This window comes from Pogona vitticeps, chromosome 4, assembly GCF_051106095.1.
Source record: "Pogona vitticeps strain Pit_001003342236 chromosome 4, PviZW2.1, whole genome shotgun sequence".
NCBI lineage: Eukaryota > Metazoa > Chordata > Lepidosauria > Squamata > Agamidae > Pogona > Pogona vitticeps.
The window spans coordinates 228387914-228413138 of NC_135786.1; the positions used below are offsets into that span (position 1 = coordinate 228387914).

General features: G+C 43.1%; 1 long non-coding RNA gene across 3 annotated transcripts in view; it reads left to right on the forward strand.

Moving 5' to 3' along the window:
- LOC110085302 (uncharacterized) overlaps nt 1-25225 on the forward strand; it is a 164582-nt gene that overhangs the window by 2489 nt on the left and 136868 nt on the right. The window lies entirely within an intron of this gene.

Genomic DNA, 25225 nt, shown 5'->3' on the forward strand with positions numbered 1-25225 from the left:
ATAGATGTTTTGAATGGATAGCCTTTTTAAAAAAGTAATATCTTGGAAGCCATCATTCTGCTGAAATAAGTGATGTAGTTCTTATGGGTTTGCTGATTGTGTTTTCCGAGTGTCCTGATACAAAAAAGGGAAGATTTCTTCCTTTGTTTAGCTGGCCTTTTCAATAAAATGGTAACAGCTATGCAGGATTCTTTCTTTTGTTGTGTGTGAAGCTTTGCTTCCAATTTTTTGTTTCCTTATTACTTACTGTTTCTATTTCACCTTCTCTTTGCTTAGGAGGTAATTGACTCAAGCTTTTCCAACTTATGCCAAGCCTAATAGGATTTTCAAGATGTGTCAGATGTTCTAAGGAGTTGTTGTACCATTTCCACCTCCCATTGAGTTTCCTTGGCTAAGCTGTGATTTGAACCCAGGTCCTCCGAGCCCTAGCACAACTACACTATCCATCACACCACACTGGCTCTTGCAACCTGTTGAACTATGTAAGAGATGGCTTGTAAGTTTTCTACTTTCTGTTACAAAAGCAAGGTGCGAGAGTAACCTGTCCAAGGCCTTCTAGAGAACTTCCTAGCTTAGCAAGGGATTTGAAGCTTAGCTTTGTTGAAGTTGGAATTGCATTTCTAGTTGTAAAGTTGAGGTTTGAATCCAGGTTCCTCCTGCCTGCTGAGGTTGTGGGTACATCTTTACTCCATTAGCTTGCGTTTCCCTCTGTGTCTGGGGCCGTCTTTGCTTTGTGAGAAACGAAACAACAAAACACATTATCCTGTTTGTGTGTAGAGAATCCTGTAATGGCCTGATGTAATTCAGACACCTAAACAGCTCTGGTATAACCCAGTTGCATCTCCTTCCTTGAGCATTCTGACAGGTGATTCTGTTTTGTTTTGTTTTAAATGAGTCAGGTTGATCTTTCCTTGTGGTTTTGAGACAGATACATAAACTAAAGCATGCGGTTTCCAGCTGTCTTTAGATTCTGTATTCTCCCTCTTTCCAGGATGGTCAGTATTCTGTAGTAACATGATATATGGAGCCAATAGACAGAGGAGGGGCAGCTAAAATACATGCCTGCATTACAGCACTGCTGAGTTGTGACAATAGAAGGAAGGGTTCGTAATAGTAGCACTGATCGAAGAAGGGATCTTATGGAAATCTGGCATTTCAGTTCATATCTGTAGGACTCAGAGTGTGGAGCCTACCTGGATCTATACTCTTAGCTTCAAGATTTGCCACAAGCTGTACGTTGGAAGGAGGAGGAGGGCACTATTTGAAAATGGTTCGGAATGGCATACTTTGATTTTCTGAGGAGCCACGAGATGCTTATGCTGTCCTCTAAGGATGTAGGAACTCTGCTGGGTCAGCCAAAGACATGTTTGATCCAGTGTTAATGGTTGACCAGGTGTTTATGTGCCATATATCAGCTTCATGACTGAAGGAAAGTGTGTGAAATGTGTGTGTACACACACACACACACACACACACACACAGACACACACACACACCTTGGAAAACGACACCTCAGAAGTACAGAATTATTTGTTCTCATGAGGATAGGCTATCTCACCACACCAGAAAAGAGAGCTTTTCAAGGAACCCGGATTTTTCTTTGATTTAGTTAGCCCAAGAGATGAGGAATCCTCGTCTTCCACTGAGCTTCCCATAATTTACACATCATGTCTGTGTGGAAACAGGTGATTTTTTCTCTTTGTGAAGCAGAGCTAGAACAAAATCACTTGTTCTAGCCAGGAAGGGCGGGTGAGGGGCCTAACGCCGAGGGAGGCCCGGAGAGGAAGAACAAGAAACCGGGCCTTCTCGGTGGTGGCCCCTCGACTTTAGAACAGCCTGTCGTCAGAGATCTGTCTGGCTCCCTCGCTGGGTGTTTTTAAGAGCCAATTGAAGACCTGGCTCTTTAAGCAGACTTGCTTTCCTGTCATCACTTGATTATTTTTATTTTTTCCCCAATTTGAACTATATTCTATTGTTGCCTTTTATTTTATTATACTGTTTTTATTCTATTTTTATTGCTAGCCATCCAGAGTAGACTTGTTTCTAGATGGGCGGGGGATAAATTTAATAAATAAATAAGAGCGCACCTGCGTGCATCTACAGCATGGAAGGATTGGCTGACTGAAGGAAAATATATACATAAATAACTTATCATGGTCGGCGCCTTTGGCTCTTAAAAGTCGTTGCAGTAAGGGAGCAGCTAGCACAGTTTCGCACAATTTATGCAATTTGTGCCGTCTTGCAGATGGAAGAAATATTTTGTGGTGTCCTGTGCTTTCCCATGAGAATGAGAAAAACAAGGATTTACACCTTCTCATTTGTCAGGTCTTGTGGAAATGGATTCCATAGCACACCTTAGGCATGATGTGAGAAGGACTTCATCTTGTTTGTCTCTAAAATTTGCAAATTGGCCGGGGCCCAGGTTCAGGAACGGAAACGGACACGAGCAGCTCTTCGTAGATCACTTCACAGCCATACCGCCAGCCCTGCTTCCGAATTACTTGTCCCAGTCATTACCAGCATTTAACCAGGCTCTTCTAAGCAAGCAGTATGTAGCTCTGGTGAGCAGCAGAATAAATGCTCCAGGTCTGCAATAAGAGTGTTTTTTCCCCCCTCTCCTCTCATCCATTTCTTTCTTTTGTGCTTTTCCTTTTTAATTTGTAAACTTTGGGCAGGCATTGCCTTGTTTTTGTTGACTGCAGTCAACCTGCTCCCTGAGATTCTTTGGCCCTGGGTTAAGATAACAATTTAAAAAGTCAAAATACAGAGTTTGTCAACCTGACAGACTCCTTTCTGCAATGAAACTGGCACCAAAGTGGTTGATATAGGCCAGAGCTACGGCAGTCCTGTTTCCTGTCTTCAGAATTGCATTGTTTTGTTATGGTTGTGTTCTTTGACATTTGAAAGGGCTGGAGAGAGAGAGAGATTCAGGATTTGTGTTTTGCACCAGTGCTTGTTAGTTTCATGGGCATACAACTCCTGACTCATCTTTCTACCAAACCTTTCATAGTAGTTGTTGTACGTTTTTCAGGCTGTTTGGCCGTGTTCTGAAGGTTTTTCTTCCTAATGTTTTGCCAGTCTCTGGCCAGCATCATCAGAGGACAGGAGTCAGAACTCTGTCTGTGCTCTGGTGCAGTTTGTGGAATAGTTGAGTATTTATAGCTGTAGGACCAGCTTTTTGTCCTTTTCAGGAGATTGGGTGATTATGGTGATCAGCGTGGTTTTTTTTTTGCTGTGGGTGTGCTGTTGTGATAAGGGGGAGGGATGATCTATTATGTGATTGATGGGTGTTGTTAGCTGGTCTTTTGAGTGCAGTGATCACTGGTCCTTGTGGCTGGGTAGACTTTGTTGACCTTTTGCAGGCTGTGTTTTTCAGTGCTGGGAGCCAGGCTTTGTAGTGCCTGCAGTATCGGTAGGGATGATGGGTTGCAGGGTACTGAAATGGCATGAAGAACCTGGAACTGCACCTGCTTCCAGGTTTGGGAAAGAGGAGGCCAGTGAAGATTGTGCCATATTTATTTATATTTTTCTCCCACCCAACTAGTGGCAAAGCCACTACTCCTGGTGGCAAACAGATTGCAGTAACACAAAGTACACAACAGTCCCGGTGAAAAATTCACATGAACAACAGACAGGAAAGGTAATGTCCAAAAATAATATAACTAATAAAGAATAACTATAAAATAGTTTTAAATATTGAGTACAATAATATTAGATACAACCCTTACATGGACTTTCAGGAATTATTATTGTTCATCCTGCGAGGATGAGAACAGAATTACTTCCCGTGGTTCCATTTTCAGGGCTTGGTTACAGATGTGAGAACCCCTTTCTGTTTCAAATGTGTTATGTTTGTTTGAGCCCAACCTGCATTTTCATCCTGTTTTGTTTGTTTCTGGGATTCCACCCATCATCTCTGCCCCTCTTTCCTGCATGGTGAATTCTTACATATTTTGAGGAGCACTTTTCTTAGTATGCTGATCCTTGAGGATCATCTTCCCATTGATGACAGTGTGTGTGTATTTTTCTAAAAGAGGCCCTTGTGTCTTCCCTCCCTCATTTGATTCAAGATGGGAAAGATAACATCATCATCAACAACAACAACAAAGCCAACAACAAAAGTGGTGCTTAAAGTTCCCTCATGACAAGAGGAAACCAAAATATGTGCATGCATTTTTATCAACAGTTTCACACATCACAGATAGGATACGGTCTTTCAGAAAATGGATGAGTTCAGTTTTTCTCTGTCTCTAGTGCTGACAGGTAGGGGACCAGTTTGTGTTAGGCACCTTGTGTATCCCTTTCCATAATTGCATCCTTCATCTTAGGGGTGCAGAGTTTGCAAGAGGCTAAAAACCTCTGATTTTGCATCTTTGTTTATGGAAAACAGGATTCCATGTGTGGCGACTTCCAAGATGGCTTTTTAGATGTCTTGGGTTACGAGGGCTATTAAGCCGTACTACAAACAGGAATTGTAGTGTAACTCATAGGTTCTCAACCTCATAAAAGTTGCTTGGGTAAAGTAAGTAAATTATGTCCACCATATCTCGTTTTAGTAATAATAGGAACAAAAATAGCTAAAAAAATTTAAAGAAGAAATTGACCTTTCTACTTCTAGTTTCTTTCCGAAGAGTTGCAAAAATGGCTTCTGGGGAAGAATTGGGGGAGGGGGCATTTTTCCAGCTGGTGAAATGCTCTACCAAGTAATGCATAAGAAATGGTTGCTTTGTAAATGGGCAGATCGGCTCCTCTTTTGCCCTAGAGCAGAACATGGTGAAATGTGGCTTGCAAAGTAGCCTGTAGTCCTTCAAAGGCATACAGTCAACCCTCGACTTACAAACGGCTCGAGTTACAAACATTTCGACTTACAAACCACTCTGATAGAAAAATATTGACTCGACTTGCACACTTAGATTCGAGTTACAAACAAAAAAAACGTGTTTGAGGTGGGGAAAGCATGAAGTTTGAACTTTCAGTTAACCGTTGGCTAGTGAAGAGGGTGCTTATGTGCTTCCTCGCTCTTCCCAGCGTTTTGAGAGTGGATTTGGAGACAGTCTTCAGACTGCTTGGTACTGCCTGGTACTGCTGGTATTGCCTGGTACAGTGTGGTACGGACTGTATTTTTATTTTTTGGCGCTTTTTTAATTTTTGATTTTTGGATTTTTAAAAGGTGTTCCCTCCCTCCTTTGCTGCCCCCCCTTTCCCCAAAAGGTGCTTGTATTGGCTTGTCTTGATTTAAAAGGTGCTTTTCAAGGTGATCTGTTGTCTGAAAGGTGCTCGGTTTTTTCCAGAAGGTACTTTTCTTGGCTGAAAATGTGCTTTTCAGAGTGTTCTGTTGAAAAGGTGTCTGTTCCCTCCTTCTCTCCCTCATTTCTTTCCTTTTTTTTAACCTAAGTCATCTTAGGTTAAAAGGAAAAAAAGAAAGAAATTCTGCCCCTAGTGGTAGGAACGGATTAATTGGCTTTGCCTTAGTTCCTATGGGAAATGCCCCTCAACCTAAGAACCAAAAACAGCCGGAACAGATTAATTGGTTTTCAGTGCATTCCTATGGGAAATGCTGATTCGACTTACAAACTTTTCGACTTACAAACTGCCTTCCAATACGGATTAAGTTTGTAAGTCGAGACCCCACTGTATTTGCAGAATCCTAGCCCATAATAACCTTCCTGTGGAGGGAACCTGTGTGCCCTGGGGTAAGTTGGTTCATGTCCTTCCAGCAACACTGGGTTTTTTCCCCCCATCCTCCAGATTTTGGCATTGTGTGGCAAAGCTCCAGTCATGCCATACAGGCCACAGCTCTGATGGTCAGGTTATTCCCACTGCAGTGTTTATATCACTGGAGTGGGGGAAGACTGTCCCATCCCTGTGTATTTTACAGAAGTTTGTAATTTGCTCAACTGGAGGAAATCCCTGTGCCTTGCGGCCAACTGACTATTGACAAACTGGATCCAAAATTGGATCTCTTTTTAAATTTTTTAAATATTTTAAAGACATTTACGAGATGGTAGTTGTACTTTAAAATATGCTACAATTCGGAGATCTGTTTATGTAATGGGGTTATAAATTCTCATTCCATATAATGAGTGAATGTAGTGGTATAATTTTCTCCCCCCCCCCCCATTTTGTAAATAAGGTCTCAAAGTTTTTTGGATTGGTTTTCAATTTTATGGGGTTTTCTAGGCTTCGGTATAGATTATTTAAATTAATCATTCTATCCTCTCTTATATATAAGTCTAATATTTAAATGAGAAGACACTGCCAGAAGATTTTGTGTTTCTGAAAGTGGTTTCTGTCTGCAGAGATACGTCCTTGTTAATAACGACATATTGCTCGCTCATCTCTCCCGCTTGGCCAGGCTGGCTAGAGCAGATGGGAGCCAGATTCTGACAACATCTTGAGGTTGGCACATTCCTTAGCCATGGTTTAAACTAAAGTATTGTGTGTGTGTGTGTTTGAGAGAGAGAGATGGCAGGAGTGGAGATTGTCCCTCCCATAGGCAGCCTGAGATTCAAGACCTTCTTTCAGAGCATTTTCACACCAGATCATAAAATGTCAATTTCTGCTGCTGGAAAACTCCAGAAGTGGTGATTTTGAAATAAATTAAAAGCACAGGTCCTCCCTGCACTTGGTTAATCTCCACCTTGTGTTTTATAAAACTGGACATGGACTGCCAACTTCTTTAATCATTTCCCGGTCTAAGTACAGTTTGCTTAACTCTGTGGGTGCTGGATATCCTTGCAGTGAAAAGGGCAAATTTAGTGTGTGTGTGGGGAATGCTGAAATTGAAGTGGCGGATAGCAGGTTCCATTACATTTATATTTTCCGAAGGTTTCAAATGCCACATTGCACGATAGGAAGATCTTACCCTTTTTCACTTTCAAAGGACGAGTCTCTGTGTGGAATTGTTCTAGGTCTGCAATTCTAAGTGCACTTACAGAAAGGAAGGTCAGGGGAAGACAGCAGGCCTTGCTTCTGGATGATGACGACAACAACAACAACAACAACAACAACAACAACAACAATAATAATAATAATAATAATAATAATAATAATAATAATAATAATAATAATAATTAATATAGTACTATAAGCAGTTGCAGATTTCAGAAATCACACCATCAGAGCTACAAAAAATGGCAGTACTAGGAACAGCATACATACTGCGCCAATATTTAACAGATCGTTTTTTGTACAGTATCTGTTATATAATACCAGTCAATGTTTTTACAATTTTGACTGTGCCAGGTGTTTTTGAATAATAAAGTGGTGCTCCGCATAACGAGCGCTTTGTTTAATGATGAATCCGCATAGCGATTGAGTTTTTGCGATCGCATAACGATGTTTTAAATGGTAAAACATCGCTTTGTGATGATTGCTAAGCGTTTTGCTTACTGATTATCGCATAACGATGTTTTTCCAACAGCTGATCGGCACTTCCAAAATGACCGCTGGGTAAAGAAAATGGCCATCCGCAGTATTTTTGCGCCCTTTCCTCGCTTACCGGGCAGCGAAAATGGCGGCTGTATGGAGGATTTTCACAGAACGGTGAATTTTTTGCCCATAGGAATGCATTAAATGTGTTTTAATGCGTTCCTATGGGCTTTTTTGTTCCGCATAGCAACGAATCCGTATAGCGACGATTTTTTCGGAACGGATTATCGTCGCTATGCGGGGCACCACTGTAATAGCATGCTATCAAATTAATTCTGACATGGTGACCTTTCCCAGGGTTTTCTAGGTAGAGTGTACTCAGAAGTGGTTTACCATTCTGTTCTTCTGGGAACATCCTAGGACTGTGCAGCTTGCCCATGGGTACATAGACTGGCTCTTCCCCTAGGATCCACAGTGGGGAATCAAACTTACAACTCGTCAGATATCTAAAGCACTGAACTATCCATCCAGCTGCTTCTGGTTAAGCATGCTTAGAATCACCCTGCAAGTGAAGTCCTTGGCCACATCTGTCTTTGAAAGGAAAGAGGGAATGTGTCCATCCCAGACATGGTGACTGACCTGAAAGCTTGCCAGAACCATTGTACGCACACTATATATCAAGCAACTGCTGGTGTGCCAGAGAACTGCTGGTGTGCTGAGCAGCCTTGCTAAATAAATATGTTTTCCTTCTAGTAGCACCCACGCAAATCCTGTCAGGTCTGTGTGCCCTTGTCATGATTTGTGCATTATAAGCAGCCTTGTGGAAAACTTAAAAAATTATTTAGTGTCTAGAAGTTATCTTAAGCAGAAGAGAACTTACGCAGCAGCTTGTATACTTTTCTTTGTGTAAGATAAAGTAGATAGCAATGGCTTGATATTTAGTCAAGCTAGGAAAAGAGGGGGAAAGAATTGTTTGGAATCTTTGCTGGTTGGAGTGTGTTGGCACTTGTAGTTCAAGAAATTTAGATTATGGTGTGCTCCTGCTTCCTTGTGTTCTGTTCTGCCAGGGCTAAGCTGTGTCAGAATGAACAGAGGTGGAGTTTTTTCCAACTGTATGAAACACTAAGTAGTGCTGAATCTACTGTGATGAGTGTAGAGGAGAAAACTGGGGAGATGCACTTTTTGCTCTGCCAAGTGGTTGACCCTCACTGGGTGAGGTAGGACCTCCCAAGCGTTGTGCTGGGTGGGAAGGAGGAGAGCCGTGTAGGCTCTTGCTGAGCTCATTAGTGGAAACTAATTCATGAATTGCATCCAAGCTCCTTTGCTCATGAACTTGTGCTGCAGAAGAAACCACAGATTGCCTTTTCAGTCCAAACGAGGCTTTCTGGACATTCTGGATTGCAAGGTCTCATCATCCCCGGATCAGAGCTGTAGTCCCAACACATCTCAGCTGGCTCCATAATGGAGAAGACGAGCATGGCTTATCAGAATGTGGTTCTCCCGTCTGATTGCTGAAATCATGTACAGTGGTGCCTCGCTTTACAATTGCCCCGTTTAACGACGAAACTGCATTACGACGAGGTTTTTGCGATCGCTTTTGCGATTGCTAAATGATGTTTCCTATGGGGGAATTTCGCTTTGCGATGATCGGTTCCCTGCTTCGGGAACCGATTCTTCTCAAAACGATGATTTTCTGACAGCTGATCGGCGGTTTCAAAATGGCCACCGAGTAAACAAAATGGCCCCCCTGCTGTTTTCTGGGACGGATTCCTCGCTGCACAGGCAGTGAAAATGGCCACCCTATGGAGGATCTTTGCTGGACAGTGAGTTTCAAGCCCTTTGGAACGCATTAAACGGGTTTTAATGCGTTTCAATGGGTTTTTCTTTTCGCATTACGATGTTTTCGTTCTACAGCGATTTAATCTCGTAATGCAAGGCACCACTGTACTGTCAAAAATTATTTGGAAATGATCTGTAACTCTAAGTGCGGAGATTTTACTTTTTTCTAGTTTTCACTTGGAGGCTTCCCTTCTGTCCTTCCTAGTCGGTGTGCTCTGCAGTTTGGTAGAAGGTGAACGAGGACACGGAGGAGAGCAGCCAAGACTGTTGGCCCATTCCCCTGAGCATGTGAGCCTGGCCTTTGCTTGTGCTGAAATCTGGCTTGGCAGTAAGATGATGATTTGTGTCATCTAGTGCTGGTTTCCAAAGAGCCATGAAATAGCAGTGTCACTTTCCCCTTTACCTACAGCTATTTTTCTCTTTAAAATACTCTCTTGCAAGCAAGATCAGATGTGTGAAAAGGGACTGCCTCTTCGGGGACGAGTTGGTTGCAGCCCGGTTTTCCTTATATCTGGGAACTGAGGAAAAGAAGGTACTGTACTGGTGGAAATGCATCTGAAGGTGGGTGAAGCTGATGAAAATTTATGCCACATGAAATTGGTTAATCTTTGAGGTGTCATATAACTTTTTGGTGGTTTTACTGCAGTGGTGTTGGGCTTTGTGTATGCTGTTCCTGCAATGTGAGGCCGCAGCACAATGTGAGAGTTTTCCTAGCTTATAGTTGTTCTGCTGCTGAGGTCCATGCAGCCTGGTTGACTTGAATGGTTGGATAGCTCAATGTTTTAGGCATCTAGCTGCGGAGCTAGATGTTGGGAGTTCAATTCCCCACAGTGCCTCCTTGACAGGGCTGGACTTGATGATCCATAGGGTCCCTTCCAGCTCTGCAGTTCTAAGATATTTGCCATGAACTGCACATGTGTCCTGAAACGTGGTCCATAATCTTCCACCATGCATGATGTCTTACACAGAGCTTGGAAAAGTTGGAAAGTTGGTATTTTCTTTGGATTACCAAAATCCCTGAGCCAGCATGGCCTATGGCCATACTGGTTAGTGGATTTTGCAAATTATAGTCCCAACGAAATGGGCTTTTGGAAGAGAGCATGATTGAGAACAGCTGAAGGAAATGTAGGGGATCTGAGTTGGTGAGTCTGGAGAAGTCAAAGCAAGAAGCCTTATCATGTTCAGTGCCTGTTATTTCCATTTTAATGGCTGTGTGACCGACTGATGAGGCTTTTTCTTGTTGCCATGAAGTCATGCAGCCAACTCATAGCAGAAAAACAGTGCCAGGGTTGATGTGCAGAATAGCTGGGGATACCTAGAGTTGGGAACTGAAGCGGTGTGACTGGAATTTGTCTTTGGTGAACCTCAGATTCCACACTTTTTAGTGGAGGGATAATCTGGCTGTGTTAGGAGATGTTCACAAGTTCAGTCAGCAGGAAGGACTGGAAAATAACTTTCTGGAACCCTGGAAAGCTTCTGCAAGTCACTGTTGGCAGTACTAGCCTTGGTAGAACAGTGATTTGACTGGACACAAGGCAACTTCACAACACAAAGCCTGTACCTTTTCATTATAGGGACCATAATGGGGAACAGACACTGGTTGCATTCGCTTGCTTGAACTTAAGGAAAGGGACAGAGAAGTTCATTAGCAGTGGATGTAGGTTGTATATTGAGAGGAGCAATGTCACCTTGAGTTCCACTGTGGTGGAGAGGCAGGAGATAAATATGGATGGAGCTGCTGAGTCCTGATATTGCAAAGGTTGGGTTTTCCCATTTCATACTTTCCAGGTGTCTTTGACTGCAGTTACTCACTGGAAGAGAGTAACTTCAGGTCTTAACAAGCATGTCTGGTAGGTGGGGTGAGGAGAGGAAAAGAATACAAGGACCTTGGCCCTTACTGCTCGTAGACTCCTGGAGTTCCATTTTTTGCTAAAAAGGTGGACCATTCTTTTAATAATTTTAATTAACATTCAAGTTGCAGTTGAATTTGGTGCGTGAGAGGGCAGTTAAACTGGAGTGAAGATAATGGCAGCATTGTCAAGTACATTCCCGCTGTCCTGTAGGACGTCTCGTTAGTATTTTAAAATAATGGATCGTTGGTGGGCAACGCGTAGCCTGCCCATGTTGTTTTTCTGCAGTACCTGACAACCATCACCAGCATAGCCAGTGGTGAGGGGATGCTGGGATTCATGGTCCAACAACATCTGGAAGAGTATACTTTGTCCACACATCAGGTAGGTGCTCCTTTGGATGGTAGATGATCTTGCTAGTGGATGAGATTTGTTGGTGAGCATTGCTCTCACATTCCAGAGAAATAGAGATGGGTCTCTAGAGTCATCTTAGGTCAGATCCCTTTTATATTTATAAATAGACCTCGTGGAAAGTCCTCTTGCCTCTGCGAAACCAACAGGGATCTAGAGATGACAGGACTGAACTAGTTTGTGAAACCTGCCTGGATTGGCATCTCGGAGGGTCAAAGAATTTCAGGAGATATTTAGAGGTAGAAATATGAAGATGGATTCTCCAGTTTCGTTCTGTGGCAGGCATCTGTTCTTGGCTCTTTCTACCTTGTTTCAGCCAAACAGTTTTTCCCCCCCAGAAATGTCTGGTGCCCACGGAGAAGGCAGGACGTTTCTATGTTGGGAAGGAGCGCTCATTCCAGGCCCCTTTGCAGTTATTGGCAGCAGCTGCCTCCAGAAATGTTTGGCATGAAATGAGTCCCACTGCTGCCTCAGCCCATGGATCTCGGAGGTCATTTGAGTTGAACAAGGAATAACTTGAGCAAAAAATATTTTTCTAGTGTGTTGTTTCCCCCCACACTCCCCTCCCATTTCGGAAGATTTTGCTTTACTGTTTAAAGGGCTATGGGCAAGATCGGACAATGAAAATCTCAGTCTCGTCTCAATGAGTGAGGGAAGGAAATGGGCTGTGGTTAATTTATTATTTTCCCCTGCAGCTTACATTATCTGTGCCGTGAAAATGATTCCCACAATAACTCTGAAGGCTCTGTTCTTAAACACTGGACTTGATGTATTTTTCCCGCCCATGTAAGTGCTTTGGCATTGCAGGTGCCAAAAATCTTGATCTTCCCGTTCATGTCAGTAGATGGGTTGTCCATGCCAGAATTTCCAAAGTGAGGTACAGTATGGAGCAACTGTCCCTGTTCTCATGATTATTGTGTTGGGATTGGGATGATCTGAAACAGCAAGTCTGTTCTGTTATGGGGATCAGTCATTCCACATAGAAAAGAGTGCGGCCTTAAGTTAGGGGTTATCTGGCAACTATGCCTTTTTCTGCAGTAGAGAGAAGTCCATGATATCTTCTGCATTCTCTTTATTTGTTTGTATTCCCACTGGAACAATGCTGCTGCTTCAGTTTTGGAGGGTTTAAGTAACATTGTATTGAACAGCTCACCTGCTTGCCCTCACTGATCAGGAGTTCTGGTCTAGGTGAGCAAGTGGGCAGAGGAGGGATGGAGGAGATGTTCCACCCTTTGCATGCCAGACTGTTTGGTTTGGGGCAAGTTAAGCGAGGCACCACTTTATAAAGATGGTAGCCATATGCTTGTAAACACATGTATCATACTAGGGTAGTTGTTGGGAGACATGACTGAGGTGTAGCAGGCTTGGGTTTATTTCTGCATCAGAAATTGGAGATGTTACTTTTTGGGGTTACAGCTGAAGGTGGTGGTGGTAGCTGGGAGATTTCGGGAGTTTCCATCCCAAAAAATTTTTGCTCTCCATCACAGATAGCTTAACCCATGGAACTGCATTCATCTTGCATGTGTTATGATACATTCAGGTCTTTGTAAAAGGAGGGTAGCTTCCTTAATCAGATGTTCCAAATCTCAAACCTGCTTAGAGGATAATCCTTTTGAATAACAGGTCAACTCTTTAATCCCAAGTATTTGAAGGTTTATAATGGTTACAAGATGGTGAGGGCACAGCAGCCTGGAATTTGGAGTCATTTCTTATTGTGTGGCTGGCTAAACTGTGTCCATTCTTGCCTTGCTTCAAGCGCAGTGTAAGAGACTGTGCATCAAACTTTTTATTAGCTTACTCATCCCTGTAGTAGTGCTGTAGGGCGGCTGCATGTTGCAGTTGGGAAGCTGAGGCAGAAGGAAAGGAATTTACCTGAGAGCGTTTAATGAATTTATAACAGAAATGAAGGTGTTGCCTTGGTAGGTAATTATATTCACACTTGAGTAGCCAGTGGAGTCATAGGGAGTGAAATGCAAACTACAAACACAAGCTGTGATTATTCCCTTAACAGTGGTAATTAACAAAAAGCGATTGGGTCATAGCACACCTTCTTGCATTGATATGCATGATAAAACACGTTTGCCTCTCTTCAAACCACAGGAGATACAGTTGAACTTCTGGATCACTCCTTGTGTAACTGTTCCACTGGGAACTGCCTTTTTTTTGGTGTGTATGTGTGTTCAAGGATGCTACCTGGAGGTTGGAGCCATAGTAAACTGAAGTGCCCCCTCCGTTTTTAAACATTTAATTTCTAATTTGACAATGTCTGTATCCATTGAGGTCTGTTTATTATTATGATTTTTAGTGGGTCTCATTAAGTAACCAAAGTCTAAGGTTGTGGCGTTCCTCTTTTAGCTGCTATCCTGCACAGTTGCTTGTGGGCATCGTTGCAAGGGGAGATGATTGCCACTTATTATTTTTTTGACATTTATTGTTTCAAGCCTTACAATATGCAGTTAGCAGTGTTCATTCAAGAGTGGCTTGTTTTTGCTTTAAATATTACAAACTACTGAAGTGAAAGGAGGACATGGCGCATTTTGACACCCCCCCTCCCTTTTTGTGGTGATTTTGTTCTATCTTAAAATGGAAAATCGACTGAGGAGAAGGTTATTTTTCCTGTTTGAAGTAATTACATGGTAGGTTGCCATTCACTGGCTTTTGCCACAAGCTTTCCGCCACCCTGCATCTCCTTGCCTGGCATTTTGTGTTTAGAAGGATGATCCAGCCAAGTATAATATGTCATTGGGTTCAGAAGCACAAAGTGCCCTGTGATTAGCGAAATAATTAGTGCACAGTGTGTAAATCAAGCCGTGGTTGAGCTGGTCTTCTCCCCCTAGCCTAGCAGCAAAAAAAAATTGAATATTCCAGTTGCCTTTCTGGTGGTTGGAGTTGGCTGGTATCGCTCCGTTTTATTTTTATTCCCCTCGCGCCTCTCCTCAGAAACATGACTTTGGTTCAGAAAACATGTATTGTGCCTCCAGGGACCACTTTTGGGTTTTCCAGTAATCTCTGGTGAGCAGCCAGCAAAGATTATAAGTGAGAACTCAAAATATGCTGTTCTCCAACCACTACAGTATTTCTCTTTCCTCCCTCTTTTACCCTACAGTTTGTTTTTGAACTGTAGGGCTGCCTCTAAGTCAGGGCGATGACTTGGGTACCAGCCGGACCAGGATCCAGCCCTGCAGGATATGTGGTCCAGTTTAGGATTCCTGGGGTAAAGCGGGTTCCTGAGGGAGGGAGACAACTCCTATTTATAGTAGGCCTCACAGAATCATCCTTACTGCATATGGCTGGTCACAGGAGCTGTTTTATCTCCCCTTCTATGTTTCTAGAGAGCTTCAAGACCTACATTCATTCAGTAGGTTTGGGACAGTGTTCTCAAAGGCTGCTTAGCGGGGTGGATTTGATTTAAATCACGAATTAAGGGTGGTTTTTTGCCAATTTAAATTTTTTAAAAAATCAATTTTTAAAATTTAAATTGTGACTTAAATCAAATTGATTTTTTAAAAAAACATTGCTTTTTTAAAAAACATTGATTTTTAAAAAAAACATTGATTTTTTTTTAAAAAATTGCCCTGCTATCTAGGCTATGAGGGACCTGCTTTAACTTAACAGGTAATGAATCTCCTGAGATCTCCACAGCCGAGTCAGTGAGGATAAATGGGTTTAGGACCCTTTGTGGGCCTAGTCATAAGGGGTTCCTTCTTAGACCCTTGCTAGGAACAACAAGATAATAATGTATAAAATGCTTTAGTTAACATCTATTATGTGTTAAGAACCTACTCAGTTATTGTTGGTATACAATACAAAGTTTGTCGGTTAAATCACCTCAAAATTATATAGATTTTGAACCGGAATTACTTTTACCCTATTTCGTCGAAAATAAGACCTAACCTGAAAATAAGCCCTAGTATGATTTTTCAGGATATTTGTCATATAATCCCTATCCCCAGTTCTGCTGTTATCTGCTGCCTTGCCTCCCTCAAAACTGGGGAACATCAGCATCTCTAAATGCCAAAACAGTGGTTCAGTCTTCTTCAGTCTGACACCTTCCATATGTGCTGAAAGTGCCATTTTTGTTGGATGTTGCAGGAGTTGTACTCTTTAACGATTCTGAATGACATCTGCTTGGCAAAAGTTGGCATTATTCCCTTGGTGGCTTTCAGACATTTCCGTTTTGGTAATTGATACCAGGAAATTCCTGTTTCATTTTTTGTTCTGCAGTATTTTTGTTTTGTATGTTGCTTTGACCTCAAAAAAAGTTGCATAGTATTAAAAACAGCACCAGATGTTCTGATTGCCAAATTCTTTAATTACTGTTCTAAAGGATGGTTATTGTTGGAATTATCTTAAAGGTACTGCCTCCTCTCTTTTAAGCACCCTTGCTGGACTCAGGAGGCTTAAGAGACTATTGTAAAATGATTTATTGGAAATCTTACACTGTTTTTCTCTGTAGAGCAGGAAAATGAAACATGTCTGTATCTTTGGAGAGGATATTCTGGACTTCTTGATAAATCTGCTCCTCCATTGTAAAGTCTGGAGTTTTATTTGTTGATTTTTTTAAAAATCTTTGTCTATGTGGAAAATCTCACAATAGGGATTCCAGTAAAGCATGAGTTCTTGTCTTTCTTTTTTTAAGTACAGTGGCTTAAAATAGTTTGCCATCGTGAAAAGAATTTCCAAAGGGAAATTCAACAGATGAAGGCTTGCAAACAATGATTTAGTCTCACTCTAGATCTCAATAGTGATTGGGCACGTGCTGAGAATTAGACTCCTTGCTGAGTTCAATAATGTTTTCCGCCACCTTTAATTCTCTCTGGATAGTCCTTGGCTCTGATCTTCTACAGTGCATTGAGAGGATTGTGTTGGTTTACAAAGGAGTTTTGAACTTACTCTTTATGGCAGCTGTGGTGAATTGCTGATATATTGGCACTTTATTGCTACCACTGTTTAGGGCAGGCTTCCTCAGTTTGGCACATTTCATGTGTTAGATTACATCCTTCATCCTCTTGGACTAGGTGGGTAAGGATGATGGGAGCAGTAGTCCCAAAAATCTAGAGGAGGCTTCATTGGAATGGCTGCTCTTAGGTCAAGACTGCCTGGCAGCATTTTAAGAACTTTTTACCAAAATTCCACAGTGTCCCTTCCCACCTTAGAGTTCTCCCATAATGGAGTAAGAATACAAATTATTCCCAGTGGCTAGGATAACCAGGGGAAGATGATGGTTAAGTAGTTGAAACTGGGTTTTCCAAATTTGGCCCTTCATATGTTGCTGGATTGCAACTTTCATCAGTTCTAACCAGTGTAGCTCAGTGGTTTAGGTTGGGAGTTCAGTTCCCCACAGCCAGCCTGTGTGGCCTTGGGCACGCTGGACAGTCCCAGGGTGCTCCAGAAGAAGGGAATGGTCAACCACTTCTGAGTATTCTATGCCTGGAACACCCTGGAAAGGGTTGCCATATTACGTCAGAATTGACGTACAGTAATAGCACATTATTATTGTTGTTATTGTTAACCACTGTAGTTAGTGGTAATAAAAGCTTGGGTGCTGCAATGTACCAACATCTGGAGGTCTTTCGTTTGCCATCTGGAGATACTGGCAAGGTTCGTGAAGCTTTTGAGAAAAGCGTCCCAAATCTTTTGGCAGGAAACAAAACAAACACACCCATAACCCTTTCCCCTAAACCTTCTAAGGAGGTCATGAATTGAATGCAGAACCAAGGTATCAGTCCATTCATAGTGGGAGTCATAGAAGGAGCTGAATAGAGTGGCCTTCATAAAGGGCTAACCATGCAGGTGAGACCCAGTTAAATAGCCCCCTATTTCCAGCAGTTTCAAAATCAAATGGGAGTCTGGATATAATACTGGATGCTCCCAGCTGCCTTCATTTTAGGGTGATTCTCCCACAGCTGTGGTAGGAGGCAAGGAGAGATGCCTCGGTCTAAGCCTTTTCACCTGTCCCCAGCTGGTCCAGCTGTTCTGGCTATTATCTGCTGATAGTTTCAAGGCCATCCAGAATAATAGCATACAGGGAGGACACTTCAGCCAGCCTGGAAAATAAATCCTGCTCTCCCAGGCCTGATCAGCAAAGTACTTACGTGCAGAATAGCTTACTTATATGTATAGTAGCAGATAAGGTAGGACCAGAGTTTGCTGGAGTCGTTTAAGCTGCAGTTCCCAGCCTCCTACCTGTAATATGAGCTAGTAACATTTCCTGAGTATGGGCCTGACCATTGGATGCTTTACGTATTGAAAAGGTTAAATTGTTAGGATTGCACCGCTCTGAATCTGCCTGCCAAGGTAGTCACCTCTACTGGCTGGGGGAATTCTGGAAGATGTAGTCCAAGCATCTAACAAGGTCGGAGTTGGGACCCTTGATGTATATTGCCTCTTTAGCACGGCAAAGCTGTACAGTGTCTTAACACCGATTAAGCCTCTTTTTCTTGTAGTCTTCTATCAAGGTGGTGTTATAGGCATTGTAGCCAGAATGCAAACTGTGCTTATGAGGTTCAAGTGCCAGGTATGGAAATGTTTTCTTTGCTTTAACCAGATGGTGACATTTGGAGAATACTGTGTTGGGGAGATCCAGCCCTGGAAGGAAAAAAAAAAAGAGGATCCCCCCCCCCCCCCCCCGATTTACAACTTCCGCAATTTCCCAGCCAGCCTACCAAATTCTGGGAACTATCATCTAAAAAAAGGAGCTATCAAGTGCTTTGTGGCTCATTAATACACTAATTTGTTGGCTTTTGGAGTTTAAATGCTGGCTAGGGCTTTAAAGATTGCAGGTTGCCTTGGAAGGCCTTTTTTTCCTGTTCTTTTGGCATAACTTGTCCCTTAGGGCACATTATCTCTTTGTTTAACGATGTGGGAACTTGTCATCAAGGCCTTGATGTCAGGGATCTCCTGAGAATTGTGCCTCAACTCTGGTGGGCTCCCAAAAGATTTGAAATGAAAAGAAAAAAATCTGAGTGTCATCATTATCTTAACATAGGCCTGTTATGTAACAGACATTGTTCCTCTGGTGAGCTGATTAACACAGGATTGGATTAGCACCTCTTGATGAATTCCTATTCAGTTGTTTCATGTTGGAATCTTCTCTTCAACATTTCTTTTGTTCCAACTGAGAGACAATGTCCCCCCATTGCCAATCCCACCTTGTATTTTTACCCAGCCTTTTTCCTTAAAAAGAACCCAGGGCGGTTTACATAATTAAAAGATAATATTTAAAGCTAAACAGGGTAAGCATACAAATACTTTAAAAAAGGATCAAACAAATACCACACTAAAATGGTTAAAAGAAACAGAGCAACACCAAAATCTTATTCAAAGCAGTAAGGCACAACAGTCCATTTGAAAACCCCACCCAGCCAGCCAGTCTTGGCCTGCTTGCAGAAGGACAGCAAAAGAGAAAGGTCTTGGCCTGCTTGCAGAAGGACAGCAAAAATGGGGCCAGCCTAGCCTCCTGTGGGAGGGAGTTCCGGAGTCTCAAAGCAGCAACAGAGAAGGCCCTCTCCTGGGTCCCTATCAGATGCTCTTGTGAAGGTGATGGGACTGAGAGAAAGACCTCTTCTGATGATCTTAACTCCCGAGCAGGCTCATCATCTCATATCAGTATTGTGTCCATTTTTTAATTTTGTGTAGCGATAGACCTGTTCTATGTAAAATAAGTAGGATACAGTTCGTTCAACCCCTTTTAAATATTTGCAATCTTTTCCCTCTTCTATGCTATCCATTCTGTTCAATCCAGTCACTCACTATTTGGGATCATTCTGCTGTTATGGGACTATTTCTGACATTCCCCTTAATGTTTTGGGGTGTGTCTGCAACACCTGTGGTTACCCTGTGTCTGGGGCCAGGACTATTTATTTATTTATTTATTTATTTATTTATTTGATTGATTGATTGATTGATTGATTGATTTATACCCCACCTATCTGGGCGACTCGTCCATAATTTTGTTTCTATTGCCTGCTCCTGGTTTTGACTTCCTGTGGAGAGACTTGAATCAGAAACACAGGAATGAATAGATTGCAGCAACATCATGAAATTGACTGCCGTGTGATTTGCCTGGTTTCACCTATCCTTAACTAAACTATCTTGCCTTCTGATGCGGTGGCCACAGTTCACCTGGTTTGTGAAAAGCGAGGCATTTCTCAGCAGGAGGTGCAGTAAGCTGCTTTCCCCTACTTTTCATCCACGAGGATCTGCCTGCTCATGAATAAAAGATTGCTTTGGACCAGACATCTTTTCATTTATCTTGAATATCATAATTTTGCTAAATGATGCATATATATATATATGCAGGGCAGATTTAATAATTTAAAAGCAGCATTAAAAATGTATGTTCCAGCCTTGAAATGTAGAGCAGTGTCTTTTCCTACTCAAGAGCACTTTCTAGGAAGGAAATAAAATGAACCCATTCTCTTTAAGTCTGGCTTGCGTACAGCCATTGCTCTGGTTTCTTCCAGTATGAATTGTCCCCCAGGAGATGCGGCAGAAGAACTTTTGTGCTAGGCGTGTGCTTTTCATTTATTTTTGGACTGTCAATCCCAAAATTCTCCATTCTGGGAATTCTGCCTGTGAGAGACACACCTAAATTCTGCTTATCTGACTTGAAAGGCATCATGAGTTATGACACACTGAGGTATGGCCCAGTTTTCTTATAGTTTCCAGAAAACGCAGGGATCCAGGGACCTCTTCCTCTTCTAATAGGAAACCAGGTTGGAGTCTGTGCTATCCTAGGCCATAAACAGATTTCCGGCCAACGTACCCTCTAATTTTCAGCCCCGCTCAGTTGAGCTTCGGCTGTCTCTCTTTCGCGACTCTGCCCCCCCTCCCGTGTTCGGGGTTTCATCGCAACTGGAACTTAAAGGGATTGAACATGATTGCTGTATGGAGGGAGGTTGACTTGAGCATGTGGCTTAGAGGGAATCTTGTTTCCAGCCTAGCCTTTCTCCAGGTGAGAACAGTTTAGATAATGGGTTCTATGGCTACTGGAAGGGGCTGAAAACATTCCTGCATAGAGGAAGAGGAAAGCTGTTTGGAGGGAGGTGGAGTTGTGCAGGTGCGCGCCTTAGAGCCATGGTCCCCAATCTTGAGCCTCCATATGTTCTTGGACTTCAGCTCTCAGAAATCCTGGCCTAAAGAGGTGGTGGTGAAGGCTTCTGGGAGTTGTAGTCCAAGAACATCTGGAGGCCCAAAGTTGGGGACCATGGCCTTAGAGGGAACCTTGACAGATGGGAATGTTACGAATCTTAGCACCTTCATAAAAAATTTCCAGATTCATTTACATTAAGGCAAGGCAGGATGAACATATGAACTTGCCGTTGGGTTTTGAAGTACTTTGCTGTTTGACCAATGAATTGGCGATTGAAGGAAACTAACAGGAAGCAATTAGCAAAATACTATGCTGGAATTTCACCTTGAAGAATCTCTCAATCTGCATAGATGACCACTGTTACTTTTCCAGGGAACAAAATACTTATTTTTTTTCCTGACTGAGGACAGAGAGAGAGGGAGAGAGGGAGAGTTGTAGGAGAGCTGCAGAATTTTTGCCTGGGTTGCAAAGCAAACTTGGAGTGCAGTTGTGTCATCCAGAGAACATCTAACTTCTGATCGGAGGGGAAGTAGGAGTAGAAAAGGGGAGTGGGATGGGAACAACTGGCGTTGAATTCTCTTGATAGTATGATGCTTCTCCTGCATGCAGATGTTTATTTGGTGTAAACACAAAACCCTATTTTGCTTGCCTCTGATCTCACATAGAAGCCATGTGGGTGGGGAGTTGTATGAGGTCCTTCTCACAGTAGAATCCATGAAGGAGTGGCAGGTATGATAATCTATAGTTCACATCTGAAATAGCTCAGAATGTGTCTTGAGGAACAACCCATTGTGAACAATGTACTACTCTTTCACAGGCCTGGGGTGGGAGTCTTTATTACCAAACAGCCACCTACTTTGAAGACATTATTTGCCATCAGCAAACAAATGTAGACCAATGGTTCCCAACCTTGGGTCCCCCCAGATGTTCTTGAACTGAAACTCCCAGAAGTCTTCATCCTAACTGTGGTGGCCAGGATTTTTGGGCCATCTGATTTGGAAGGCATCATGGGTTATGACACACTGAGACTATAAGACACCCAGTTTTCTTATAGATTCTGAGGACATCTGAGGACCCAGGTTTGAGAATCATTGTCCTCAAGGGAACCAGAACCTGTTGCAGATCCACTTGGCCAATTTTTCCCCATGCTTACTCAGGCAATTCAGAGGTCTGACTAATACCATCCACAACCTCAAGCTGTCCATCCTGTAGTGTATGACACCACTAGCCCGCTCTTTCCTCCCCTCTGTAGTTTACAGAGGACAAACAAACCTGACAATCAGGAGCAGTAATATTCAAAGTCCTGTGGGAAACATACATCGCTCTGACTTCAAGGTGGCCTTGAACACCCGAGACAGATTCCAACGGAAAACAGCTGAACTGTAGATTTAATTCCATCTCCCCTAGTTTGAATTAGGGATGAGGATGTTTCATTTCCTTTGCAGGTGCTAAATCACTTCAGAGATGTCTCTGCATCACCATTCAGCTTCTGTTTGTTTAGCAACCACTGTTTTGGTGGTTGTCATTGATGTAATTGCTATGTTTCTGTCTCTTACAGGCCTTTCTATTAAAATCCCCACCCTCAAGAGTTTATTTATAGGCTAAACACTCTCACTTTCTTTGTCTCTGTCTTGCTTCTCTTATTGCACAAAGACGTCTGTCTTTAACATAAGGAGTAAATCAGGTTTTTAGACTATACCTCCCAGTATTCCTCAAACAGTATGGCTAATGCCTTGGAAATTCTGTCTGGGGAATTCTGGAAGTCGTAGTCCATATGTTAGGATGCTCTTGTCACCTCCCCGTGACGACTTCTTAAACAGTCCCTGTTGAGAACCCTCATTAGTGTTTGTTTAGTTAGCCTTCAGCTTCCCTATCCCTCTGCTCCCACCTAAGCATGTGTGTATATATTTGCCTGCTTACATATTGCTTCATGCATCCCATATACTGGGCTGCAACGTACAGGGTTCAGGGCTGCCTGTGCTTAGTAAACCTGGTTACTCATTTGTCGCAGAGCCCATTGTACTGTTAGGTTTAGTGTGTGTGACATGATCCATCTTCTTCAGCTTGATCTAGACTGCTTCACTCCCGATGCATTGCCTGCAACTCGTATCATCCCCCCCCACCAGTCTCTAGGTAAAGGTAAAGGTTCACTTTGACATTTAGTCCACTCGTGTCTGAGTCTAGGGCGTGGTGCTCATCCCCGTCTCCAAGGCATAGAGCCAGCGCTTGTCCAAAAACAGTTTCCATGGTCACGTGGCCAGTGTGACTAGGGAACTCCGTTTTACCTTCCCACTGTGGTGATACCTATTTATCTACTTGCATCTGCATGCTTTTGAACTGCTAGGTTGGCGAGGAGCCTGGGGCAAAGCAACAGGAGCTCACTCCGTCACATGGATTCAATCTTACGATGGCTGGTCTTCTGACCCTGCAGCACAGAGGCTTCTTCGGTTTAGCCCACAGTACCACCATGTCCCCACCAGCCTCTACATGTGGGGCTAAATGGGCGTTGCAGTCCAGAATGCTTGGAAGGGGGTGTGATTTTAGAAATCCAGCTGAGATGCTGTGGGGCCATTAAAATAAATAAATCTCTGTCTCCCTGTCTCGATCTGGAAGAAGAGAGCACCTTTTTTGCAACCTCCTTATTGGGCCCCTTGTAGCTGTAGAGTAGGGCTGTGCCTGGCTTCATTTCTGACTTGGAGGATTTCAGAGTGGAGACATGAAGGGCTCAGCCAGCCAGTCCTGTGGACCTTTCCCATTGCGGACCGGTGGAGATGAATGTTTTCCCCCTCTTATCTCCTGTTCTCGGCCCAGGTATAGAAATGTACCTGCTCCCCAGGAAGCAATTTCTGCTCTCCTCTGGCAATGGGGCAGGTGCCTGTTTTCAACCTTCTACCTGTAACAGGTGATTGCAGGTAGAATAATATGTTTTGAAGTAAAGAAGACCAGTCTGGCTTTTAGCATTGGCTGTCTTGTATTTGCAGCCGGAGTAGAAAGCATCTTTCATGTTTCCTGTAAGATCCCTTCCTCGTCTTTTCAGTCTCTCATCCTCTGCTTTCCCATGAAAATAAACGCTTGCCTTCCTGCTGCTATTAATAACCTTCCGTTCATGTGAACATGATCTCACTTGCTTGGAGAGCCTGGGTCTTGTAATTTTTTTTTTCTTGAGAAGGGAGGGGGGGAGTGTGCCTGTTTGCCTTTTCTGGCAGAGCAGCTGTGAAAGGTCAGTCACATGAATCCCACGGGGCCCCCCGATATTTCGGTGGACCGAGGAGGGCTGAGGGCCGCATGACTGTGCGTTTGTGGATGGCTTAGCCGATGCTGGGATTGGACACCAGGCTGAGAGAGAGAGGATGAAAAGACACTTGTTTGTGTAAGTGAATTCCTGGCAGGGAGGGGTCTTGACTGGACGGGGTGACGCTATGAAATGGCCAAACTGGCCTTCTGTTGCCGGAGAAAGCTTGAAAAGCTTAAGAGGCTGCATCCGGTGGGATTAGCCCCGATGACTGCTGAAATTCCTAATCCACTTTTGCACACGGTGAATCACGGAGAAAGACAAAGTGTGCATGTGTTTATAAGAGAAATGTCTGAGTCATAATCTTTAATTGTACGAAGCCGCGCGTTGTTTTGCTCTCCTGTTCTCTGCTGAGTCATGGGAGGCGGGACAGTGTGCAGGCTGGTCAGCAAAATAATGGAGTTTTTTTGGCCCCCTTTCCTCTCCATCTTGCCCTTTAAAGCAACAATTCCACAAAGCTGTTGTTCCTCTGTGTGTTTTACAGTGTTTGCCTGTCCTCTCTCCCAGCAGTCCTACATTCTGGCTTGTCTTAACAATTTTTCCTTGGGAAGCTCAGAAAAAAGGTTAGAGGCTTGTCCTTTGATCATAGCTTGGGCAGATTGTTTGTTTTTTGGGGGGGGGGGTACAGCAACTCAGCCAGAGACCTAAACTACTCATCAACAGTCACCATCACCATAATCAAAATTCCCAGAATCCCCTTGCCATGAGGCAGAATTATAAATTAATGGTAAGGGAGGAACCATTCATTTTTTTCTCTTTAAATTGGAGATGGGCAACTTTTGGGAATCTTACTTGTTTTCTGACCCCTGGCCTTGGCAGGCCAAATGCTCTGATCACTGAAAAAGAATTTTGATCCCCCCCATAGCAAATTGTGCCCACAGAAAACTTGAAATGGCACAGTTTGCCATTCAGATCTTACTTTGCTTCCATCTTGTTTGTATGCCAAAAAAACCCACACACGCAAAACCAAGAACTGGCTGTATAGGCCGAAAAGGGCTGTTTTAGACCAGAAATTCTGTATTAGATCTGAGAATTCTACCCCTTCTGGAGGATGATGGCTGATTTGGGGAGGGATTAGGTTTGGGAGAGTGGCTCACCAACCACCTTTTGCCCTTCTTCACTTTAAATATGGGGGCTGAGCGGATATTCTTGGGAGAGCCATCATCCTCAACACATCGTTTTGTTCCCGATTCTCTTTAAGGGAATAAACGGCCCAGTGATGGATAAAGGGGAACGGGTGATGAGGAGCTAAAGCTGACATCTCATTGCTGTGTTCTTCCTAGCACTTATGTGCTAGCTCTGGCCCTGAGAGCATGACCATAGTGAGAAAGGGGGGAAAAAACAGAACTATGTCTTTCTGTGCTTGTG